The 14,027-nt window shown below is 48.2% G+C and overlaps 1 protein-coding gene across 1 annotated transcript in view; it reads right to left on the reverse strand.

The window, feature by feature from the left end:
- LOC137334882 (transmembrane protein 178B) overlaps nucleotides 1-14,027 on the reverse strand; it is a 485,015-nt gene that overhangs the window by 18,558 nt on the left and 452,430 nt on the right. The window lies entirely within an intron of this gene.

Consider the following 14,027-nt stretch of genomic DNA (forward strand, 5'->3'; position numbering starts at 1 on the left):
AAATGGATGGATTCCAGTAGACCCCTTGGTTGGTTTTAATCTCCCAAATCTTATGTACTTTTTTTACATCAGATCCATCCTCAATATTTTCATCGAGGGCCACAGTCTGATCGTTCCTCTCCTCTTTTTCCTGTACCCATCACAAATCACGGTGAGTGTGGGCAGAGGCTCAAAGGCACAACAGAGCAGGTGGTCAGCTGAAGACAAAGGTTGGAGGGAAGCAATTCTGAGCCGTATTTTGGTATCGCTGTTTTACGCCATAGAAAGATGGACTCGTATTTAAACAGCACCTCAGAAAGAATTAACTGCTGTGGTGTGCAGTGGGCTTTTGCATGCAAATATATTAACTTGTGCCCAGCAAGATCCCACAAACAGCAATGAGATGAATGTTCAAGTAATCTGATTTGGTGGTATTGGTTGAAGGAGGAATGTTGGTCAGGACACCAGGAGAACGCCCTGTTCTACTTCTCTGGTTAGACCCCATCTGGAGACTGCATTCAGTTCTGGGCACCGCACCTCACCATGGATATATTGGCCTTGGAGGGGGTGCAGCGCAGATTCACCAGAATGATACCGGGGTTAAAAGGGTTAAATTATGAGGACAGGTTGCATAGACTAGGCTTGTATTCCCTTGACTATAGAAGATTAAGGGGTGATCTAATTGAGGTGTTTAAGATGATTAAAGGGTTTGATAGGGTAGATAGAGAGAAACTATTTCCTCTGGTGGGAGAGTCCAGAACAAGGGGGCAGAACCTTAAAATTAGAGCCAGGCCGTTCAGGGGTGATGTCAGGAAGCACTTTTTCACACAAAGGGTAGTGGAAATCTGGAACTCTCTCCCTCAAAAAAGCTGTTGAGGCTGGGGGTCAATTGAAAATGTCAAAACTGAGATTGTTAGATTTTTGTTAGGCGAGGGTATTAAGGGTTACAGAACCAAGGCGGGTAGATGGAGTTAAGATACAGATCAGCCATGATCGAACTGAATAGCGGAACAGACTCAAGGGGCTTGATGGCCTAATCCTGTTCCTTTGTTCCGATGAATAGTGGCATAGGATTTTTTATATCCAGCTAAACAGGTTTAACATCTCAACCAAAAGATATACAATAGAACCATTGAATCACACAGCACAGAAGGAGGCCATTCAGCCCATTATACCTGTGCTGGCTCTTTGAATGAGCTATCCAATTAGTCCCACTCTCCTGCTCTTTCCCCATGGGTCTTCAATCGTTTCCTTTTCAAGTATATATTCAATTACTGCACTGAAGTGCCAGCCTAGATTATGTGCTCAAGTCCTGGAGTGGGGATTGAACCCACAACCTTCTGACTTAGTTTGTATTTCCTCTTCTCTCATTGGTGCACTGGACTACCATACACAGTCAGAGTGTGTACCCGCCCTAATCATAAGAACATAAGAATGTAATAGGAGCACGAGTAGGCCATTCGGCCCCTCGAGCCTGCTCCACCATTCAATCAGATCATGGCTGATCTGCAACCTCAACTCCACTTTCCCGCCCGATCCCCATATCCCTTGATTCCCCTAGAGTCCAAAAATCTATCAATCTCAGTCCTGAATATACTCAATGACTGAGTATCGACAGCCCTCTGGGGTAGAGCATTCCAAAGATTCACAACCCTCTGAGTGAAGAAATTCTCCTCATCTCAGTCTTGAATGGCCGACCCCTTATCCTGCGACTATGCCCCCTAGTTCTCGACTCTCCAGCCAGAGGAAAACAATCTCTCAGCATCTACCCTCAGAATCTTATATGTTTCAATGAGATCACCTCTCATTCTTCTAAACTCCAGAGGGTATAGGCCCATTCTACTCAATCGCTCCTCATAGGACCAACCCTCTCATCCCAGGGATCTCCAAAATAACAGTTCACTTCTAATATTTCCACTTCTCCATTAATCTCCCTTAGAGAGCAGTAATGATGCTATAATAGGTTACACCAATCCTGACCACTACCCAACAACTCTGGCTTGTTGTTTGAAAAGACTATGTTGCAGCAGCAATGAGAGGAATTCATAACCAGCCCAAATTATCCTTGTCTTCAAATCCTTCCATGGCCTCACCCCTCCCTATCATTGTAACCTCCTCCAGCCCTACAACCCCCAAGATCTCTGTGCTCCTCCAATTCTGGCCTTTTGCGCGCCCCTGATTTAAATCGCTCCACCATTGGCGGCCGTGCCTTCAGCTGCCTACGCCCTAAGCTCTGGAAATCCCATCGCAAACCTCCCCGCCTCTCTACCTCTCTCTCCCCCTTTGAGATGCTCCTTAAAACCTATCTCTTTGACCAAGACAGGTCTCTTTGGTCACCTGTCCTAATATCTCCCTATATGGCTTGGTGTCAAATTTTGTTTGATAATTGCTCCTGTGAAGCACCTTGGGATGTTTTACTACGTTAAAGGCGCTATATAAATGCAAGTTGTTGTTGTTGTTGTTAGGAGGTTCTGGTGTGAGATTCCAATCTCCTGGTTTCCATCCATCTGTGGATCGTATTCTTACATATCAGTGGATAGCGCTGGTAAACCTTTTACTTTCTGTGATGCTTGAGCAAGGTACACCATGGAAACAGGACTGTGCCAGCAATTGTGAAGTCCTCCATTGAAAAGTGAGGCCCTATGGATTTAATAGAGGGCTTTCACTACCACAGTGGATGCTGATAGCCCACTCCAAGCATCAAAGCCCTTGCAAATCCCACACCTAGGTATGTTGTGAAGAGAAACCGGGGTACAGAAGGGAAAGGTGGGTCTATCAGATAGATGCAGTTACCTGCTTTTACCCATGGTTATGCTTTTGGTGCCCAGAACTGCTCTCCCCCTCTCTCCCTCTCCCTTCTCCCCCTCTCCCCCTTTCTTAATCTCCCCCTCTCCTTTCTCTCTCTCTCCATTCTCCACCTCTCCCCTTTTCTCAAACTCCCCCCTCCCTTCTCCCCTTTCTCAATCTCCCCCTCTCTCAATCTTCTCCTCTCCCATCCTCTCTCCCCTCTCCTCTCCCCTTCACCCCCTTTCTCAATCTCCTCCTCTCCCCATCCCCTCTCCCCTCTCCTCTCCCTTCACCCCCTTTCTCAATCTCCCCTCTCCCCATTTCCTCTCACCCTTTCCCCTTTCCCCTCTCCCTCCCCTCTCCCCCTCATCCCTTTCTCAATCTCCCCCACTCCCCATCTCCCCTCACCTTTTCCAATTTCCCCTCAAACTTCACCACTCTCCCCTTCCCTCTCCATCCTTCCCCTTTCCCCTCTCCTCTCCTTCTCCCCCTCACCCCCTTTCTCTAACTCTCCATCTCCCCTCATCCTTCTCCACCTTTCACTGCTCCCGTCTCCCCTCACCCTCTAGCCCTCTCCTATCCCCCTCTCCCTGTCCCCCTCTCCTCCTTTTTCAATCTCCCCCTCCCCATCTCCCCTCACCCTTTTCCCCTTTCCCCACTCTCCTCCTTCCCTCTCCCACCCCCCTTCCCGACTCGTCTCTCCCGCGCCCCCTCCCCCTCCCCTTTCTCCCCTCCCCTCTCCCCTCGCTCTCCCTCTCTCGCTTTCCCTCTCCTCTTCCCCTTTCCTCTCTCCCCTGCCCCTCGCCCCTCCCCTCTTTCCCTTTCCCCCTCCCCTCCCCCTCACACCCCTCCCCCTCTCTCCCCTATCCCCCTCCCCTCCCCCTCCCCTCCCTCTCTGCTTCCCCTCTTTCCCTTTCCCCCTCTCCCCTCTCCCATTCCCTTCTCTCGCTTGCCCCCTCTCTCCCCTCTCTCCTCTCCTCTCCCTTCCCTTCACCTCTCCCCTCCCCCTCTCTGATTCCCCTCTCTCCCTCCCCTTTTTTTCTCTCCCCTCCGCCTCTCCCCTCTCTCCCCTTCCTCTCCCCCTCTCTCCCCCCTCCCTCTCTCCTCTATCCCCTCTCCCCCTCTCTCCTCCATTGATAATCGAGAATTAGAATAAGGCAAGTACCCCAGGTATGAATGCTCACCTACCCCTGAATATTCGGTAAAAACATTCCCAGCACAGCACCTGATGGAGTGGCAGAAAATAACACAAACGCTGTCACAGTTACACAATACACACAACGCACTGTATATACACACACACACACACACACACAAGTACACAGACAGACAGACGCAATACGCAGACACACACACCACCCTCCTGGTCGTTACTGGATGATTGTAACGTCCATTGACACTAAGCACCTTGAAAATATCTCAGGTCTAAGTAATTCACTTGCCTGTTTTGTCTTCGCTAGAAGTGATTGGGACATTGACCGCGGCAGAAACTAGGGATGAATGTGTGCTGTTCAGTACTGAGTCATGGATGAAGAAGCATTTCTAATGATTTTTTGTTGCCTACAAAATCAATCACTTGAAATTGCATTTGTTTAGATAAATGCAGAATGGTTTGTCCTGAATATTTTTACTTGCTGAGAGAGGAAAATAAATTCTATATTTTTGTGAAAAGCAATCAAATGGATTTTTATTTCAATTCATCAAAAGGAAATAAAATAAGAGCAGAAATTGAACTTTCAGCACCTGGGAGAGCAACTCCTCAAAGCGAATCTCCAGAGCCAATTAGGTTTGACAGCTGGGACTCTTCTTTCCCAGGTAGTAAATGCAGCCCACCCTAAAAGGTCACAGTTCGATCCCCGCTCTGTGCTGAGTGAGCGGAGCTCAGCCCGAGTTACTTGGCTAGAATTGGCCTCAGTGTCATCAGGATAGGGAAAGAAGAAATCGGCCAGGGTTCCTGCTCCTGATCGCTATTCGCTGACCCCTGCTGGAAGTGAATGTTGGGTGTGAATGGGAGAAAACTGGGGGGGGGGGGGGGGGGGGGGAGGAGGCTGGAGGTGAATAGTTATGGATCCTTTTATTCACTGCTTCTTTCCTCCTCTCCCGAAGTGGCCACTCACCTTCAGCATCTGACAAAAAGTGGCCACTCTTCATGTGTAAACTGCAATGGGCTAGTCGACTATGGGGGGCATCACAACACAGTCCAGCCCTGTCCTCCCCTGACAGCCACCCATACCCACTTCCGGCAGGGGCAGGTGGCCCAGGTCTATATACCCACTTCCAACAGGGGCAGGTGGCCCAGGGCTATATACCCACTTCCAACAGGGGCAGGTGGCCCAGGTCTATATACCCACTTCCGGCAGGGGCAGGTGGCCCAGGTCTATATACCCACTTCCGGCAGGGGCAGGTGGCCCAGGTCTATATACCCACTTCCAACAGGGGCAGGTGGCCCAGGTCTATATACCCACTTCTGGCAGGGGCAGGTGGCCCAGGGCTATATACCCACTTCCAACAGGGGCAGGTGGCCAGGGCTATATACTCACTTCTGGCAGGGGCAGGTGGCCCAGGGCTATATACCCACTTCCGGCAGGGGCAGGTGGCCCAGGGCTATATACTCACTTCTGGCAGGGGCAGGTGGCCCAGGGCTATATACTCACTTCTGGCAGGGGCAGGTGGCCCAGGGCTATATACTCACTTCTGGCAGGGGCAGGTGGCCCAGGGCTATATACTCACTTCCAACAGGGGCAGGTGGCCAGGGCTATATACTCACTTCTGGCAGGGGCAGGTGGCCCAGGGCTATATACTCACTTCCAACAGGGGCAGGTGGCCCAGGTCTATATACCCACTTCCAACAGGGGCAGGTGGCCCAGGGCTATATACTCACTTCCAACAGGGGCAGGTGGCCAGGGCTATATACTCACTTCCAACAGGGGCAGGTGGCCCAGGGCTATATACCCACTTCCAACAGGGGCAGGTGGCCCAGGTCTATATACTCACTTCCAACAGGGGCAGGTGGCCCAGGGCTATATACTCACTTCCAACAGGGGCAGGTGGCCCAGGTCTATATACCCACTTCCAACAGGGGCAGGTGGCCAGGTCTATATACCCACTTCCGGCAGGGGCAGGTGGCCCAGGGCTATATACCCACTTCCGGCAGGGGCAGGTGGCCCAGGTCTATATACCCACTTCCGGCAGGGGCAGGTGGCCCAGGTCTATATACCCACTTCCAACAGGGGCAGGTGGCCCAGGTCTATATACCCACTTCCAACAGGGACAGGTGGCCCAGGTCTATATACCCACTTCCAACAGGGGCAGGTGGCCCAGGTCTATATACCCACTTCCGGCAGGGGCAGGTGGCCCAGGGCTATATACCCACTTCCGGCAGGGGCAGGTGGCCCAGGTCTATATACCCACTTCCGGCAGGGGCAGGTAGTTCAGGCCTTTATACCCAATATGGCCAAATGTAGCTCTCCAGCTGTTGAGATCAGTTCACTCAGACCAGACCAGGAATCAAACATGATCTATATGGCTTTGCTACTGGCTGGATAAACTCGCTGAGCTGTAAGAAGAGACTGTTAGTCATTATTTATGAGATTTCACACAATAGTGTTTGAAATGTCACCCTAAAGTATGTGAATTTCAGTGGAACTCAATCATCCATGTACCTGTACAGTGTGGAGCTATCACTGTTCCCGTTTCACAGTGCTGTGTACAAGTTTCATGGGAGTTGACTATTTTGTTTTTCACCACAATAATGTATGACTTTCAGTCCGTACAGTTCACTGTAAAGTGTAACCGTTCTAATGTAAGCACTCAAAACTTGCTGATGACTCTGAACTCTGTGATTGGGTTATGAGAAGGAAGGAGATTACCTCCATTCAAAGGGATTTGATACAGTTAAGTATCTGGGATAAGGAATGACAGATGGATTTTAGTGAGGAGAAATGTAAGGGCAGTGAAGGAGAAGGTGAAGAGTGTATTTTGGTTCAGGTCAATAGTTACCAGGTATGTGCAAAAGCCAGTCCCACTGGGATACATCAAGTGCCTGATCTAAAGAGGGGATCTGCAAACCTATGAGGGGTAATTCCCAGTGTGGCACCTTGCTGCATGTCAGCACGTGTCAGAGAGCGGGTTGCAAAGTATAGGGCCCATTCTGGGACCCACATTCCCATCTAATGAGGCCCTACACTGGGAATGGGGGCAGGGCTATAACACAATAGGGCCGATTCTGGGACTGCACTCCCATCGAGTGAGACTCCACATTAGGAGAGGAGACAGGGTTATAAACTATAGGGCCAACTCTGGAACTGCACTCCCATCGAGTGAGGCTCCACACTGGAGTGGAGAGAGAGCTATTCACTATAGGGCCAACAGTGTGTCTGGTGCTCCCGTCTGGTGAGGCTCTGTGGCAGATGTAGTAATCACAAAATTACCCTTTTAATGTCCATTAGCAAAGGTAGAAAAAGGATAAGGATCTGGGAGTATTTTTTGATGAATCACTGGAAGTACGCAGTCAATGTGAGACTATTATCAACTAGATTTACATCACAAGGGCATTTGACTGTTAGTCAAACCACTCAAACCTTGTACTAGTCACTGGTAAGGCCACACCGAGAATACTGTGTGCAGTTGTGGGCATGGTACTTTCAAAGGGAAGAGTGAAAGGATTTGTGAGGAGAGTCTCCCACAGTTGATCTAGTTTTCATTGGAGAAAAGAAAATAATTGAGGGGACTTGATCCTGATTGAGAGGTCGAAGCTGGTTATTTTACTTGGGTTGTGAATGTAGAGCTCGATAAAATGAGTTTAAGATGAACAAGCCTAAAGCATAATATGAAGTTAAAAGGTTTTTTTTTTACCCCACAGAGTAATGGAAATGTAGAATAAATTACCAGTGAAACCATTAATACTATGTGATTTAGTGCCTTGATAAAGGGATGCCTTAAATATTGGGTTAAGAGGATTGGGGATTGTTTAGATGAAACTAGATGGAGTTTATCGAACGTTCTGCTGAGTGAGTTGAACGCTGAGGTGTCGCATCAATGGAAATATCACAGCACAGCACAGAAGGAGGCCATTTGTCCCATCGTGCATGTGCCATATCATGTCAAGAAAGTCAACTGGTCAAGGCCTTATTCCTTACAGTCCTCCCAATCTATCTGGAAGGGTCTAGGATCACTAGTGCCAGCTCCGACATCCCAGAGTTGTAGGCAGGCCTCCCGATTCACTGCTCCAGTGCCCTGTCTGGGGCAGTGAAGTTGGGAGGCTCCTCTGTGGTGTTTGAGATCAAGGCCTGTGCAGGCCATCTTGGATCCTTCCAAGACTCCTATATCCAAGCGGGATGTAATGTTCAATAGTTATTCTGGAATTTGACCTACAGCCATTGTGATAGCAGCAAAACTTTGCAGCGATTAAATGAGGTAGATGGGGGTAATAGTATGGCAGATGGAAACTGTACATGGGAGGACCAGATAATCTATTCAGTATGCAGTAGGATTCGCCCTCAACCCTTCAACTTGACAAGATGACTCTCAAATAAAGCAACATACAATGTGATGTAGGATTGATGGCTAGAACACCTGTAAAAATCTACAAGCCATGATTGGCCCCTGTCAAGTTCTTCTGCCAATGTCCCTGAATCCATGTATGTTCACAATTTTTTTTTCTGGATTTTCTGACCTATCCGATCAATCAACTTAATTGGACGGGAATAATCCGTTTGTTAAAAAAAACCCTGATATACAGATTTAATTAGGGTTCCAATACGTTAATGAGATAATGGGATTATTCCAAAATGGACAGGAGATTGATGAACTCGACATGTTCGTGTAGAAATGCCACAGTCGTTAAGCTGGAGAGACATATTCCTCCAAATCCTGAATAATAAAAACATTAGTGATCTGGGGCCCTATTATCGTAATGTTGGGTGTACAGGGATTTTGGATACTCTCCGGTGGGTCAGCTGATAAAGACCGTGAGCAGACAGACTCGATCTATACTGAGTAAACCAGTAGGGGCTGAGGTACCCAATGGGACACCACAATGGCCTCAACGCCTCTGGGCTAGGAAGAGAGAGATCAGGCAGGGTTCCTGCTCCTGGCCACTATCCAGTGACTCTTGCTGGGAAGTGTGTGTATATGGATATCGGATGAGGACGGGATTGAGCTCAGTTGAAAAGCCCGCTGGCACTCACTGATGCATGAAGAATGGTCACTTGGGTGAAGTACCAGATGGCTTCTGGCACATATGCCAACAAGAGCTAATGGGGTAGAAATTAGTCCTCGTTGTGCCTGTTTAAGCACCTTGGGATGTTTTACTATGTTAAAGGCGCTATATAAATGCAAGTTGTTGTTGTTTTACGGGTGTAAGACGGGCACATAAGGGGCCAATTTCAGGGTGCAATGTCCCGCTCCCGATCCACGCCAGGGGTTCATGTGCCAACATTTTGGCATTGGCAGCTGCCCATGTGTCCATGGTGCCTGCTTGAAACAGGCATTAGGCCCCTTTGCATGTGTAAAAGAGGGGCTTAACTCCTGTTTCAGGACCCCTATGGGAGACTGGGTGGCGCTGAGCGGAAGCTGAGCCTGTCCCGCCCAGCGACCTACTGCGACCTACACAGCAGCAGTTACCAAACAGGCAAATCTGGGTTTTTATTAAACCTTCCTGTTTCACGCTGCCCGCCATATTGGACCCTTAGGCGAACGTTTTATGCCTGTAAAACAGGAGCAGCACCATTGGATTTCTAGGCCACTGTTTCTCACAGACCAAGTACTGGGTTCCTGAAATGGAAAGTGTTCCATTTCTCTGGCACTAACATCCCTCACCCTGATGAGCACGGAATTCATTTATCTCCCATTCTAGTCTTTCCAAGTATCGATATTATCAACAGTTAGAGCTAGACACCTGAAAAACAGATAATACATTTATCCATAATTCCACAGTGAAAAAGAAAATGTGATTTCAGCAGATTGTGATTTATGAGACTAGTGGCTTCAGCCAGTGTCACTATCTTAATGACTTTCTCACCTCTAACAGAACATTAAAAAGAACATTAAAAAGCAATAGAGTCCATATCATTGGCACTGCATGTGGGATAGAACTTGCCAAACAAGGAGCTAAAAGAAACTAAGAGGAGCTAGTTGAGTCATCACTCACCAAGTCCGCATGTCCTGGTCTATCTGAAAGTACTGTATTGTAAAGTTGCCTCTGAGTCATCTCTTTTGTCGAACTACCCTAGTAGCTTCCCATAGCTCTTCCTGCGAACACCAGGGGGTCAACTTTGTTGCTCAACTCTACACATCCTTTAGGCTCTGGACAGATATATTGTGATGACCAGAACTGCTGAAATCTGGATTGTGAAGTTGGTATCTAGATGGTGGGATTGGTATATGGAGGGTGGGGTTAGGCATCTGGATGATGCGGTTGGTATCTAGAGGGTGGGGTTGGTATATGAAGGGTTGTGTTGGTATATGGAGGGTGGGGTTAGGCATCTGGATGATGCGGTTGGTATCTAGAGGGTGGGGTTGGTATATGGAGGGTGGAATTGGTATCTGGAGGGTGGGGTTGGTATATGAAGGGTTGTGTTGGTATATGGAGGGTGGGGTTGGTATATGGAGGGTGGGGTTGGTATATGGAGGGTGGGGTTGGTATATGGATGATGGGATTTGTATCTGGAGGGTGGAGTTAGTATATGGAGGGTGAGGTTGATATATGGATGGTGGCCTTGTTATCTGGAGAGTGGGGTTGGTATCTGGAGGGTTGGGTTGGTATCTAGAGGGTTGGGTTGGTATCTGGAGGGTTGGGTTGGTATCTGGAGGGTTGGGTTGGTATCTGGAGGGTTGGGTTGGTATCTAGAGGGTTGGGTTGGTATCTGGAGGGTTGGGTTGGTATCTGGAGGATTGGGTTGGTATCTGGAGGGTTGGGTTGGTAGCTGGAGAGTGGGATTGGTATCTGGAGGGTTGGATTGGTATCTGGAGGATTGGGTTGGTATCTGGAGGGTTGGGTTGGTAGCTGGAGAGTGGGGTTGGTATCTGGGGGGTTGGATTGGTATCTGGAGGATTGGGTTGGTATCTGGAGGATTGGGTTGGTATCTGGAGGGTTGGATTGGTATCTGGAGGGTTGGGTTGGTATCTGGAGGGTTGGGTTGGTATCTGGAAGGTTGGGTTGGTAGCTGGAGAGTGGGGTTGGTATCTGGAGGATTGGGTTGGTATCTGGAGGGTTGGGTTGGTAGCTGGAGAGTGGGGTTGGTATCTGGAGGATTGGGTTGGTATCTGGAGGGTTGGGTTGGTATCTGGAGGGTTGGGTTGGTATCTGGAGGGTTGGTTTGGTAGCTGGAGAGTGGTGTTGGTATCTGGAGGGTTGGGTTGGTATCTGGAGGGTTGGGTTGGTATCTGGAGGGTTGGGTTGGTATCTGGAGGATTGGGTTGGTATCTGGAGGATTGGGTTGGTATCTAGAGGGTTGGGTTGGTAGCTGGAGAGTGGGGTTGGGTATCTGGAAGGATGAGATCAAATAGTCTGAATGGCGTTCTTCATTCAAATCTGATTGATAATATTGCCTAGGCTCACATGTGGCCAACCTTCCCTTCACTTGCTGCCCTTGATAGACCTGCTAGTCCATGCCCTCCGTTCCCAGCCCACTCACCTGTGGATTGATTGCCCGAGCTGGGGGGCGGGGGGGGGATGCCTCCTATTTTGAACGCTCCAATAATAGAGGACTAAATGATTACTATTAGGAACAGGGCTCATCCTGTTTCTGTGCAGCAAGTGGAAGAGCCCTTTTAAAATAGGCCTCTCGGCCCCTTAGTTTCTCTTCATGTGATGAAGTAACTGGTAAGCAGCTGACGAATGGCCACAGTTGGCAGATCAGAATCAGGATCCCGCTGAGCGGGGAGTTGTTTTGCCCCCTTGCTCCATCCTACACTGTTCTCGAGACTGGCTTTGGAATAAATCATTGGTAGGAAGAGCTGTGGCTTGTGTCTATTGTTGTTTTCTGCAGTGGCAGCTCAACAAGACTGCAGCAAGCTGATTGATTGAAGGACATTGTCAGCTGCTCTTTGCGGGCTATTAACCATCTCTGACAATCCCATCCACAGATAAATAACCAGTCTACAGTGTGCAGCAAGTGCTGAGAGGAGGAAAAGGTAATTTATCCCAACAAACCTCTCTTGTTGTGGTAGGTCTCACCCTTCCTTTCCACCCTTCTCTCTCCAGATACACAATTAGCTGGTGCCTTGAGCCTAATTACACTGCCCAGTTCCTTGGCCTTCCCTAGTAATGTATTCCATATGTTTTAAATGAAATTTGAGTGCTTTCTTTAATATTTGTTCTCAGGATGTGGGTGACACTGGCAAGGCCAGCATTTATTGCCCATCCCAAATTGCTCTGAGGGCATTAAGAGTCAACCATGCAGTGTGGGACTGGAGTCACATGTAGGCCTGACCAGGTAGAGGTGGCAGGTTCCCTTCCCTGAAGGACATTGGCAAACGAGTTGGGTTTTTACAACAATCTGTCAACTTCTCTGGTCACTTTTATCTGTTGCACAGCCCATAAATTACCAGATTTTATTGAATTTAATTTCCCAACTTGCTCTGGTGGGGATTGAACTCACAAACTCTGGGTTGCTGGACCAGTACCAGAGCCACTAGACTACCATTCCCCGTTGTTAGTGTGAAAAACTAGTCGGGGTCAAATTAGTCAATCCTCTTCATGATTTTGAAAACTTCACGGTTTCTTTTCCAACAAGGACGTTCCAAGGCAACACAGGTTCAAAGAGGTAAATGGGAAAACTTAGGCCTGATGTTAGGCAGTTCTTTAATACGGAGTGACCAGCATGTGGGATGGACTTCGGGACTGACTTCGGAAAATTGGCTGGGATTGGGGCAGTGTCTCTGACACAGTGGGCAGAATCCCTGTCTCGCTGCACTCCCCCTCGAAGATCTCAGCCCTCACTCCTATTAATTAAATTACAAGTTTGAACACACAATGAAACCAATTTTTTTCTCGAATTGCGGGATGGTTATTTGATGTTGGCAGTGCAAACCAGTCTCTTTCTGCACAGTCTTGGAGAGGAGATTTACCAGAATGAGACCAAGGATGAAGGAATTCCGTTATGTGGAGAGACTAGAGAAACTGGAATTATTCTTCTTAGAACAGAGAAGGTCAAGGGGAGATTTAATAGAGGTGTTCAAAATTATGAGGGGTTTTGATAGGGAGAAATTGTCTCCACTGGCAAGAGGGTCAGTAACCAGAGGACACAGATTTAAGATAATTGGCAAAATAACCAGAGGGGAGATAAGGAGATTTTTTTTACGCAGAGAGTTGTTATGATCTGGAATGCGCTGCCTGAAAGGGTGGTGGAAGCAGATAGTAGCTTTCAAAAGGGAATTGGATAAATACTTGAAAAGGAAAAAATTGCTGGGCTATGGGGAAAGAGCGGAGGAGCGGGGGGGAGGGGCGAGGTGGTGGGACTAATTGGATAGCTCTTTTAAAGAGACGGCACAGACACGATGGGTCAAATGGCCTCCTTCTGTATGATTCTATGAAATACACCTAACTGTCTCTAGGACCCTACATAGAACCTACAGCATAGAAACAGGCCATTCGGCCCAACTGGTCTATGCCAGTGTTTATACTACACACAAGCTTCCTCCCACTCTAATTACCTCTTCCCACCCGGCCCCCATGTCCCTCTATTCCCTTCTCCCTCATGTATGCATCAAACCTCCCCTTAAATATGTCAATGCTATCTGCTTCAACCACTCCATGTGGCCACGAGTTCCACATTCTCACCACTCTGTGTGTAAAGAAGTTTCTCCTAAATTCTTTATTTGATCTGTTGGTGACTATCTTATATTTATGCTCCCTTGTTCTGGCTTCCCCCACAAGTGGAAACGGTTTCGCCTCATCCACCCTATTGAACCCCTTCATAATTTTATGACCTCTATCAGGTCTCCTCTTAGTCTTCTCTTTTCCAGAGAAAAGAGCCCCAGCCTGCTCAATCTTTCCTGATAGTTGCTGCCTCTCAATTCTGGTAACATCCTTGTAAATCTCCTATGTATTATCTGTTTCAGTGCCATTCCCTGGTAACTTTATCCCACACTGCATTCCCCTGTGGATGAAGGAACTCATCCTCACACTTCCTTTGTTATTGCTTCTGTTCTAATCTTTGTCTAGTGTTCCCTCGGATTTCAACCATTCACCGTAGGTGATCAATTTGTCTGGATCTATTCTGTCGCTCTTCCTTCAGTTACATCGCCTCAAGCGTGGC

The sequence above is a fragment of the Heptranchias perlo genome, chromosome 18 (genome assembly GCF_035084215.1).
Source record: "Heptranchias perlo isolate sHepPer1 chromosome 18, sHepPer1.hap1, whole genome shotgun sequence".
In the NCBI taxonomy this organism is placed as follows: Eukaryota; Metazoa; Chordata; class Chondrichthyes; order Hexanchiformes; family Hexanchidae; genus Heptranchias; species Heptranchias perlo.